At 47.6% G+C, this 10,383-nt stretch overlaps 1 pseudogene; it reads left to right on the forward strand.

Moving 5' to 3' along the window:
* Positions 1-2,473: 2,473 nt before the first annotated feature.
* Positions 2,474-3,367, forward strand: LOC126537450 (facilitated trehalose transporter Tret1-like; annotated as a pseudogene).
* Positions 3,368-10,383: the final 7,016 nt, after the last annotated feature.

Consider the following 10,383-nt stretch of genomic DNA (forward strand, 5'->3'; position numbering starts at 1 on the left):
GATGCAACGGCCAACCAAGATAGCAACGCTGTGCAAACGAAGAGAGCAGCGCGGCTATAGATACGTTCCCTGGTTATCAATAAAGCATTCTTCTGATAGCCCCGACTGTGTGCATTACGCTTGATACAGTGCCCCTTTAAACGACGCCTATAAGTGCACAATCACTGTAGTAACCCTTGTACCACTGCCGCAGTAAAGCCCGGCTCTCTCCATCCCACCGCGATATCAGACAGAGACCGGTGTTATCTATAGGGGATTGACGATCATTTCAGTCACGTATAGAGACCGGCACCTTGGGCAAAATGCATATTTGTTGCCTTGCATCCTAATCATGTCTGTCTAACTTATAAAATAACCGGTGGGCCATTAGAGTTACGGTATGGGTACCAAGGGAAGGGAATCGAAGACTGAAAGAAATTAGGTGGGGTGATGAAACGAGGAAATTCGCAGGCACATGACAGGGGCAATTGGAGATCGCAGGAAGAGGCCTTCGTCCTGCAGTGGTCATAAAAATCGAATGATGATGATAGTGATGATGATGACGCTGATGATGAGCATAAAGGAAAGTATTTAACGCTTATATATCCCTTAAATGACCGCTTAAGTGCCCGTTATAGGGGCATTAAACAGCCTTCTTTTGCTGCCTAAACGTCCACTCTCTCGTTATTAATTTCAATTCGATTGAAATATTTATAACTTTCTATATTCCTCTTACTTAAAAAATGGTAGGCAAACCTAATCTTTGATTTATGTGTCTCTTAGTAGCATTCGCGCCTCGGCATTGGTGTTCTTTAGGCTAAGCGAGCGAACGTCTTTCGCCTGGCACGATACGCGGTAGAGAAGCGAGGCAGGGGGCGGAGGAAGTGCAGCGCGTACCACCTGGCGGGGCGTAGCACACATTACACAGTGTTTGGCGCACAAGCGGCATATTTTTTCACTCTGTGTGGCCTAGATACAAGCTCCACCGAGTCTTGTTTAGCAGTCCTTTAACTAATATAAACGTTAACCTACTATCAGTTAAATGTGTCACCACAATAAAAACATGTAATATTTGTAAGTTTTATAACGCCTTTCCTCAGAATGCTAAATTCCTAGCCGAACTGACACTAGTCCGACTCTTCAATGAGTATCTGAAAGGTTTTCCCTCATACAATGCTGTGCCCACGGACGCCTCGTTTAAACATGAGAAATCAGTAATAGGCATTTGCTCTCGGGCACTATCATGGAGCTTTCGTCTTCCCCATTACACTCCAATTTATGTGGCCGAATTCATGATCATATACGCAGACGTATACAAAATTCAGAAAAAAGTGTCGCGCATAATATCGCTCGCACACTGCCTGTCAGTTGTTATCTTGCTACAAACCACAAATAGTTCACTATTACACCGATCGCTTCACTTTATTTTTCCACATCATGTTAAAAAATTCGATTTTTCGGATACTTGGACATTGTGTACTAGCACTTAATGAGAGGCCAGACCACTTGACAAATGCAGCGCTAGGAGGGCCGGTGAGTTTCTTTATACCTAGCCTTACTCGGCTAGTGGTAATTTCGAAGACGACAAGTACTAGATAGGAAAAATGAGCATCTCCTCGCTGCACCGGATAACGAACATGTAGCGTTCGCCTGGAACGTTCGGTCCTGACCCTCTCGGCAATGCGAAGTTTCCACTACTCTACTACGATGTCGAATGCCGCAACTAAATCAGTACATGAGTAGCTGTGGGTTCGCACCATCGAACCTTTCTGTATCATGTGACGATATAGAAACGCTGCACCATGTTTTCTTATATTTGCTGAAAATATAATTCTGAAAGAAATTCCTGCTAGAGCAGCCCCTATCGTACGGGCATTCTATTCTCTTTGGTTAACATTTCATCTTTTGGGGCATGTACCCTCGGCCGACCCCAAAAGGAAGTGTCAGATAGTACATGAGTACGTCATTGCGACTGGGAGACTCTCATGTTAAGCGCATTTTCTTCATTATTAACACTGAATCGCGTTATTCTGATAATACAGCATCTTCGCCACCATTGGTATTACCACTATTCTAGAAATAGAAACCAAAATTAATACATATTTACTGTTAATTAAAGATGAATAGTACAGATCCAACAATTAACCGAAAGCAAGAAGTTGATAGTATGTTCCTACTGAGAACCATGGCCAAACCCCCCTCATGAGTACGTGCTAAAATTTTCAGAAGAAGAAGAAGAAGAAGCCGGGCTAGTTAGATGCCGGGAGCGTTCAACCTGCCCGCTTTCTACTATGTGTCCAGTTCATCGTCGCTTGCCTCGGTGGCGACTGGAAGCGTCCCGCGATACTCGCACCGGAGCTGGCCAGCATGGCGGCCCGCGGCATCCACTTAGTGCACTTCCGGAAGACTTGGTTGGGCTCCGTGCTCGCAGTGGCCGCCCTCACGGGCAGCCTGGTGAGCGGCTTCCTCATCGAGCGCTTCGGACGCGTGCGGCCCATCCAGCTGTCGTCACTGGGCTTCGTGGGCGGCTGCCTCTGCATCGCGCTGTGCAACGTGCAGCCTTCCGTGGATGTTCGCGGGTCGCGTGCTCATCGGCTTCTGCTGCGGCCTCGTCTCGCTCGCGGTTCCCGTGTTTGTGGCCGAGATCAGCCCGCCTCACGTTCGCGGCCTCCTGGGCTTCGGCGTGCAGTTGGCCATCACGCTGGGCGTGCTGGTCGCCTTCGTCGGCGGCAAGTGGCTCGACTGGCTGGCCCCGCTATGCTGTGTACCGCGTGCCCCGTGTTAATGGCCGTCTCCACGGACTCCCCCGTCGAGTTCCTCCGCTGGCTGGTGACGGCGCGACAAGGCGCTCGACGCTCGGCGACTCCTGTACAGGCCAAAGTTCTCCGCCGAAGCCGAGTGCCTGATCCAGCTGCGTCTTCCGGCTGCCGTCGGAGACCTGCTGCAGCACAGCTTCTTGATGCCGCTCGCCTACACGCTCCTGTCCAACATTTCCACATCATCAGAGTTATCACTTTCGATGCTGTCAAGATACCGGAGTCATCCGGATCGATGATTTCTGCCCACGATTGCACGATTAGGCTGAGCGTAGTGCAAGTAATATCGTCGCTCGCAGCGTCGCTTCTCATCCACCACGCAGCTTACCGCTGCCTCATGCGTGTCTCGTCTCTAATTGTGGCGACCAGCCTGGCGGTGCTGGGCTTCTTCTACTACTACAAGAACATGGGCAATGGAGACTTTCATCTTCGTAATCGCTACGTGCCGCTCGCGTCGCTCACGGCGCATATGTATACGTATGGGTGACAAGGCCTTTATCAGGCAATGTTCTGCATTCAGCTTTGCCGTCCAGACTATAACTGTGCCTGAACCAATGCTAAACGAATAAAAAAATCTACCTACGGCCTCGGCATGGTGTCCTGGGTCATTATGGGAGAGATATTAAAACCTGTATCCCGCAGTTTCTCCACCGGCATCAGCACCGCCTTCTGTGTCTTCAGCCAGTTCCTTATCCCCAAGGAGTTCCATGACCTCGTCCGCCTATTTAACTTCTCCCGTAACTTCGGAATATTCGCGTTGGTCACTGTCTACAGGTCTTCTTCGTGTACATGTACGTTCCAGAAACCAAGGGGAAGTCTCTCGAATACATCAGACAGACATTTGAGAGCGTTCCTGCGATCGGTACCAGTGCCGCTCAGTTGCACACTGTTCCGACTACGCCTTCTTTCGAAGGAGTAACGAACGTTTCGAAGGCGCCTGGTGTCTGTGTACGTACCAGCCGAAGTGCTGTCGTGCGGTCAGGCACTCATCCAAGCACCGTAATGCGGCCGTCCGGCCCATTAAGCCGTTGCCTAAAGACTGAACCGAGCAAGAGCCTTCCTTCTCACACATGCATAGTACATGGTCCAGGCAGGATTGCAGTGTGGCATAAAATGCCAAGTTAGAACTTATTAGGATTTATTAATAAGAAAGACATAGCGCAGAAGCGTCATACATAGCTAGGCAAAATAAATCTACACGTCCAAAGCTACGTTTCTGCTGTGTGATCTTTCAGTGCTATAGTTGCGACTTTAAATTAATCTTTAAGCCGCAGGTGACGAGGCAGTTGCTGTTCTAAACGCTTCTTGATTCTCAGGTTCGATAACGTGTTTAGGCTGGGCATCATTCATTTTGAGGCCAAAACTTTTATAACTCATGTCACGAGCGAAATGACACAGTGCCAACTAGGACACTTGATCGGAAGTGCTACCGTTTTCTTTATTTTAAATTGGACAATGTACTTCCCTACACCTCACAAAAAGGCAGTCGTGTGTTAGGAAGAAGAAAATTTATGCAAAGAACATGTTTTCTTTCTCTAATATCACGAGATTTCATATTTATATGTATTTTTGAGCCCTCCTGTTCCCCGGCCAACAACCTTACAGCCGCTGGCATCTTGTCAATTGCCCTCGGTAGGCGCCAAGGCCCAGAAAAGTTCGCGCGGCCCTGTGTACCGCATGACTTCGGCAAATTAGCGACGGCAACGATTTTAGCAGGGTCACATCGAACGTCTTGATCACTAACGTTGTGACCATAGAACTGAAGCTGTTCCAAGCCAAAATGGTTTTCTGAGGCTCTCAAGGCATCTCAAGAAGCTAATGTGATGAGATGCACCGGTAACGGTGTTGCTCAGGTGTCGCATCTCGATGGCCAAACAGATGTGACCTAATGAAAACCATCAGCGTTCGCCAGAACCCATACAAAGTATTACATACATCGGTTTACCTTTACATTGGCGTTTCCATTTTCCTCAAGCTAGTGTATACACCGCAGCGTGGTTTGGAATACAGCATCTTCGGAGGAACGCTAATGGGCGTGCGCCGAGTGCTTGTACCAGCAGCTGAAGCCAGGACGCTGCTCAGGCTCCGTCAGAAACGATTGAGCACAGCATGACAGTGCATCCACGTGGATTCGTCGCGTTTGCGGTCAAACGCACTGCGCGTCTCTGCAAACCCAACTACAGTAAAATAGACGGTTCTGCTGGTGTGCACAAGAAATATAACCTGGTTTAACCATCCACGCACAGGACGCATATGCACGTCGACGCCGTGACAGCACGAAAAATGCCAACGGCGACGACTTTTCGTATCGCTTCCTATCGCGGTAGACCAGACGTGACAAAACTAATGTAGCGACACCATGATGAGCAATACGTAGAATAGTTGTGACGGCGTGTTATGATTTCACTCAGTGAAAAATACCTTTCAGATTAGCATATCAAGTATGGCTCATGATCGTGCTGCAGCGTTGTGAACGCATGTCAAGTAAACGACAAAGTGTTACTGGGCTCGTTAATGGAGCACAGCTCACGCGCTAATGGCGCAGTAGCTGCCCTCTACTACAGTACCTTTGACTTTATTCTCAATATAGGTGCCTACTGAATGAAATACAAATAGTTATTCTTAACAGGTGAAATCACCGCTTGCTCCAACAAAAAACAGAGGAGCCGGGCGAATCTCGACATAAACGGGCACCTTGTTCTGCGCACGACAAGGCGGTCGTGAAGCTTCGCAGTCGACTAAGCCACACAAATTTACCCGGAACCACCGACAGACGGAACAACCTTGGTAGAGTGCCATTGTACAGTCCCACTGGTCACGTGTCTGTGTGAGTTTTGGCATGGAGCTAAAGATGGACGGGGTATCTGCGTGCTTCGCTGCAAATGACGTGTAAGCACCTTGAGAAAGCGAATGGTTTTATGGTGCGATATGCAGAGAGGTCGGCCTGAGGTACATTCCTCTAGCCAGCTACTCTGCAAGGGAGAAGGGGAAAACGGAATGAAAAAGGCGCATGATGGGTGACGATATGTGGAAAGATGTAAACCATATGGTAAGATATTTGGACTACTCAAAGCCTACAGTCCAGGCATGTGCTTATTAAACAATCAAGCAAGGCCTCGATAGCCTTAAAACTCAATTTTACGTCTGGCCAAGGGACTAAAGTAACGTCCACCGACATAGGTAGGCTGCGGAGGCGCGTAAGGACATTGTTCAACTTTTGACGCTCCTCCATGACCTGACGGCAGTCACACAGCGCGTAATCATCGTGGTGAGTCAATGCGTCACGGCATGCAAGAAAATTTTATTGCCATATTTTGTATTGGTGTTGGGAAGTGGCATACTGTTTTCACACTGCTACGTTTGGTAACGGTGCTCTGGCGCCCACCTTAGAATTCTAAGGTTCCTTCTCATGGTTTCTAGTAGGAGCACATGGCTAAAGGTAGGAGGAGGCTGGTTTGTTAGCACAACTTATACTATATGGTTTCAGCTTAAGTGCAGTGACGTCATTATTTCAACATTTGAAGACTAGCGTTGAAATAAAATTTTCTAAAAAGAATTTGTCTGTCTCCAGAGCCAACAAAAAAAGATCGCTACAGAAGCCCCCTATATTGACAAAGCGAACAGCCCTATCTTACAAAAATTTAGAGAGCTCTAAGGAATTTATTTATCTGAGTAAGGCGAAAACTCGCCTCGGAGGTTACCAGCGCTGTCGTCAGCTAGAATATGTGCGAGCTCACTTTTAATACGCTTGGCTTTCTTTCGGAACTAACCACGATTTTCTGTGTCTAACACGTTTACTTCTCTGTTATTTTAAGAGTGAGGAGAAATCTTCTTCTGCTTCTTCTGCTTCGTCTTGTTTTTCTTCTTCATCTCGCATCGAACAGCTCTCTCTCTCTCTCTTTCTCTCTCTATCTATCGTGCGGCTTCCGAGGGCCCCTCTATGACGCTCGACATATGACGTGGATACCCCTACGCAACAATCCATTAACGCTAGCCATTGGGTAGTCCATGGGTATAAGCTACTCCAGGGCAAAAATACTTGCACACGTGCGCATTCCTCCTTTCCTCCAGCGAACGGAGCAGCAGCGGTATTTGCAGGGCCCCTGAAACAGTTCGGACAAATTTTGTAGACGCGTGGGGTACAGCTAAAGTTAATCATTCGCACCACAATTTGTGCGAAACTTCTCATATTAAGAGAGCTACGGACAATTACAAGTTAGCCTCCTCCATAGTCATGCATTTGCTCCTCGACTCGTTCGCCAAGTGATCGAGGCTAAGCTCCGCCTTCACTGGCTCTGCGTCATGATGGCAGGTCGTATCGTCTACTTCCGTTTTTCTAGGAGCGAACGCGCGAAGCCTTTCCAAACTCACCGCCAGCTGCTTGGCAGTCGACCCCAAGCGAGAGCTATCGAAGCAGCGTGAGTTGCGAGCATTCTGTCGCAGCGCCGAACGTTTCTGGTATTCCAATAACCACAGGCGAGCTGGGCGTTTCGACGGAACAGTGGAGGCATAAATTCACGCTGATGAAGGAACTTTAGCGTAGACGTACGTGAGCTGCCTGATCGGTCTCCACAGTCCAGCCACCAGTTGGCGCATAGCTTAACCAGCCAAACAAAGAGCTAATATTGCTGTAACCAAGTATTAAACATTTTAAACAATTACAAAAAACAACGTGTTGACGATTACACTCCTGCGAAAAATTTACACCAGCAGCAAAGAATGCATTTTGTTACTGCTACTGTGTGTGGTCGAGCTCTGTGCCAGCAGGTAATTGCACCGTGCAGAGCATTCACATTTACGCTTCTGTTCATGCGGTGAAAAGACGCGGTCAGACGGCCAGGCGCTGTCCCCTTGCGCTTGCGTTTACCCTAATACTGGACGCGCGAAACGCTATTGCGCTAGTAATCTTCCGGTGTAAAGTGACGGCCGCAAACGCGCAAATCCTCGCGCCGATCGGATAGCGGCAGTCCGATGCGCTGCAGCCAGTCCGCTCGCCTGCTGCCTTACAGAGGGACACGATGTCGCAGCTTGACATATTGTCAGTAGCTACGTTTGCAGTCCACAACGCAACAAAGTCGAATCCTAGTGCTCGCGAAAAGACTAAGACCGACTCCGACCGCAGAGCTCTCGTCAAAATGGAGTACGTTGTAACACAAGCAGACGACGCTTGCTGTGTGCCGGAAGTGCTTAAGCGCAGTGAAATATTGTTCTTGTGCATTTTCCTTCCGTTACTTTCTTTTTAGAGAAACAAATTACAACTATTACGAATATCATTTGTTCACCATATAGGTGGAAAAATTATCGATGACGCGCCCTGGGCAGCCAATCGGATAGCTCGCCCTACTGACGGCAATTGGGTGATTTACGTCATATTGGTAGGGGCGGCTGAAAATTCCGCCGAGCAGTGTGCAGCGATCGGCAGCGACGTACATATTTAAAACCTTATGATAAGTTACACGCTTTACGCGGAGCACTTAGATGCGTCAATTAATGATCAGAAAGACCTACTCTAACGACTCAGTACGTTTGTAGAAAATCATCAAAATTGTTTCAGGGTCCCCTTAAGAGTCTCTTTGCAGTAGCCTTGAAGTATTACGGTAGGTATACATCTGAAAAAAAAACGACAAAAAATAAAAGCAGCTATAGACATCAACATCCACGCCAACTGAGCTGAGATAAGATGTCTCGAAAATGAATGGGAAAAGAAAACATTGCGCTGGTTCTATCCATTATTACAAAGTCATCTTCAAATTTCGTCTTCGTGAATATATATTCTCTAAAAGGCGTCGCGTTTTCTGCAGTGCCTTTTCAGGTTTGATGAAAAGGTCTTCCTGCGCCCCTTGAAAAGACGCCTATATGGGCCAAATCACTGTAGTCGCAGTAAAGCACGGCATTCTGCATCCCATCGCGATATCAGAGACCGGTGCTGTTTATAAGGGAGTGACGATCTTTTCAGTCATTTAGAGAGACCGGGACTTTCGGCAAATGCCTATGATCATGCCGATATAACTTGTAAGATAAGCGGTGGACCATAGGGTTGGAGTATGGGTGCCAAGGGAAGGGAAGCGAAGTCGGAGACGGCAAGAAATTAGGTGGGGTGAAGAAATTAAGAAATTTGCAGGCGAAAGACAGCGCCAATTGGAGATCGCAGGGAGAGGCCTTCTCCTGCAGTGCTCTTAAATATAAAATGATGATGATGATGATGATGATGATGATGATGATGATGATGATGATGATTAAAAGACAGTATTTACCGCTTATATATCCTTTAAATGACGGCTTCAGTGCCGGTTATAGGGGTATAATACAGCATTGTTTTGAATCCTAAACATCCTGTGTCTCGTTAATAATTTCAATTATATTGATTAAAATATTTATTACCTTCTAGTTTGCTCTCTTTTAAAAAACATGATAGGCAACCCTAAGCTTTGATTTATTTGTCTCTTAGTAGCACTCGCGCTTCGGTGTTGGTGTTCTTTAGGTTAAGCGAGGGAATGTCTTTCTCCTGGCACGATATGCGGGTGAGGAGCAAGAGAGGGCGAGGAGGAAGCGCAGCGCACGCCACCTGGCGCGGCGTGGCTTCCTAGCGAGCGGTGCACGAAGCGCGCCTCACTCGCCCTCTCCGGTGCTGACGTCAGAGAATGTAACGAGCGAGCGCGCGCAGCTGTTGCGAGCAAGCGATCAAGCGAGCACGTGACGCCCGGAGAGGAGAAGCGAAAGTGTGAGTGTCGTCACATCCGCTATGCTAGGCAGATGTTCAGTCTATGCCAGGGAACTGTTACACTGATTAGACTATAAAATATCATGCCATCTTCTTGTCTGTGACTTCAATAGTTGCGTCATTACCTCCGCTTTATACTTCCAGGTTTCCAGCAATATCGCCTAAGTCGTGCTCATGTGGCGGGTCTCTCACGTCTACGATTGTGTGCTTTGGTGTGCAGAGACAAAGCAACAGCGCGCGCATTAGATCCCATAGATGAGATGAATATTTACAATTATTATTAGGGTTATAATTATATTCGAGTGCTGATTGCCGTGCTATCGTTTGCTAACGAAACTTTCCCTCAAGTCTAAATATTTTAAGGCAGTTTGTCGTGTGCGTATCATGGCCACGCACGCTTATATCGCCTTCCGTTTCTCTACCACGGTTGCGCTTTAAAACCACGACGCTGCAAGTTTGCTTCAGAGACTATCCTTTCCTTCCCACTTCTCCGCCCTTAAACTGGCTCTCTCAACTACTACACGCAGAGACAAAGCAACAGCGCGCGCATTAGATCCCATAGATGAGATGAATATTTACAATTATTATTAGGGTTATAATTATATTCGAGTGCTGATTGCCGTGCTATCGTTTGCTAACGAAGCTTTCCCTCAAGTCTAAATATTTTAAGGCAGTTTGTCGTGTGCGTATCATGGCCACGCACGCTTATATCGCCTTCCGTTTCTCTACCACGGGATGCGCTTTAAAACCACGGCGCTGTAATTTTGCTTCAGAGACTTTCCTTCCCTCCCTTCTTCTCCGCCCTTAAACTGGCTCTCTTAACTACTACACACAGAACAAAGCAACAGCGCGCGCATTAGATCCCAT

Source organism: Dermacentor andersoni, chromosome 4 (genome assembly GCF_023375885.2).
Source record: "Dermacentor andersoni chromosome 4, qqDerAnde1_hic_scaffold, whole genome shotgun sequence".
Lineage (NCBI taxonomy): Eukaryota > Metazoa > Arthropoda > Arachnida > Ixodida > Ixodidae > Dermacentor > Dermacentor andersoni.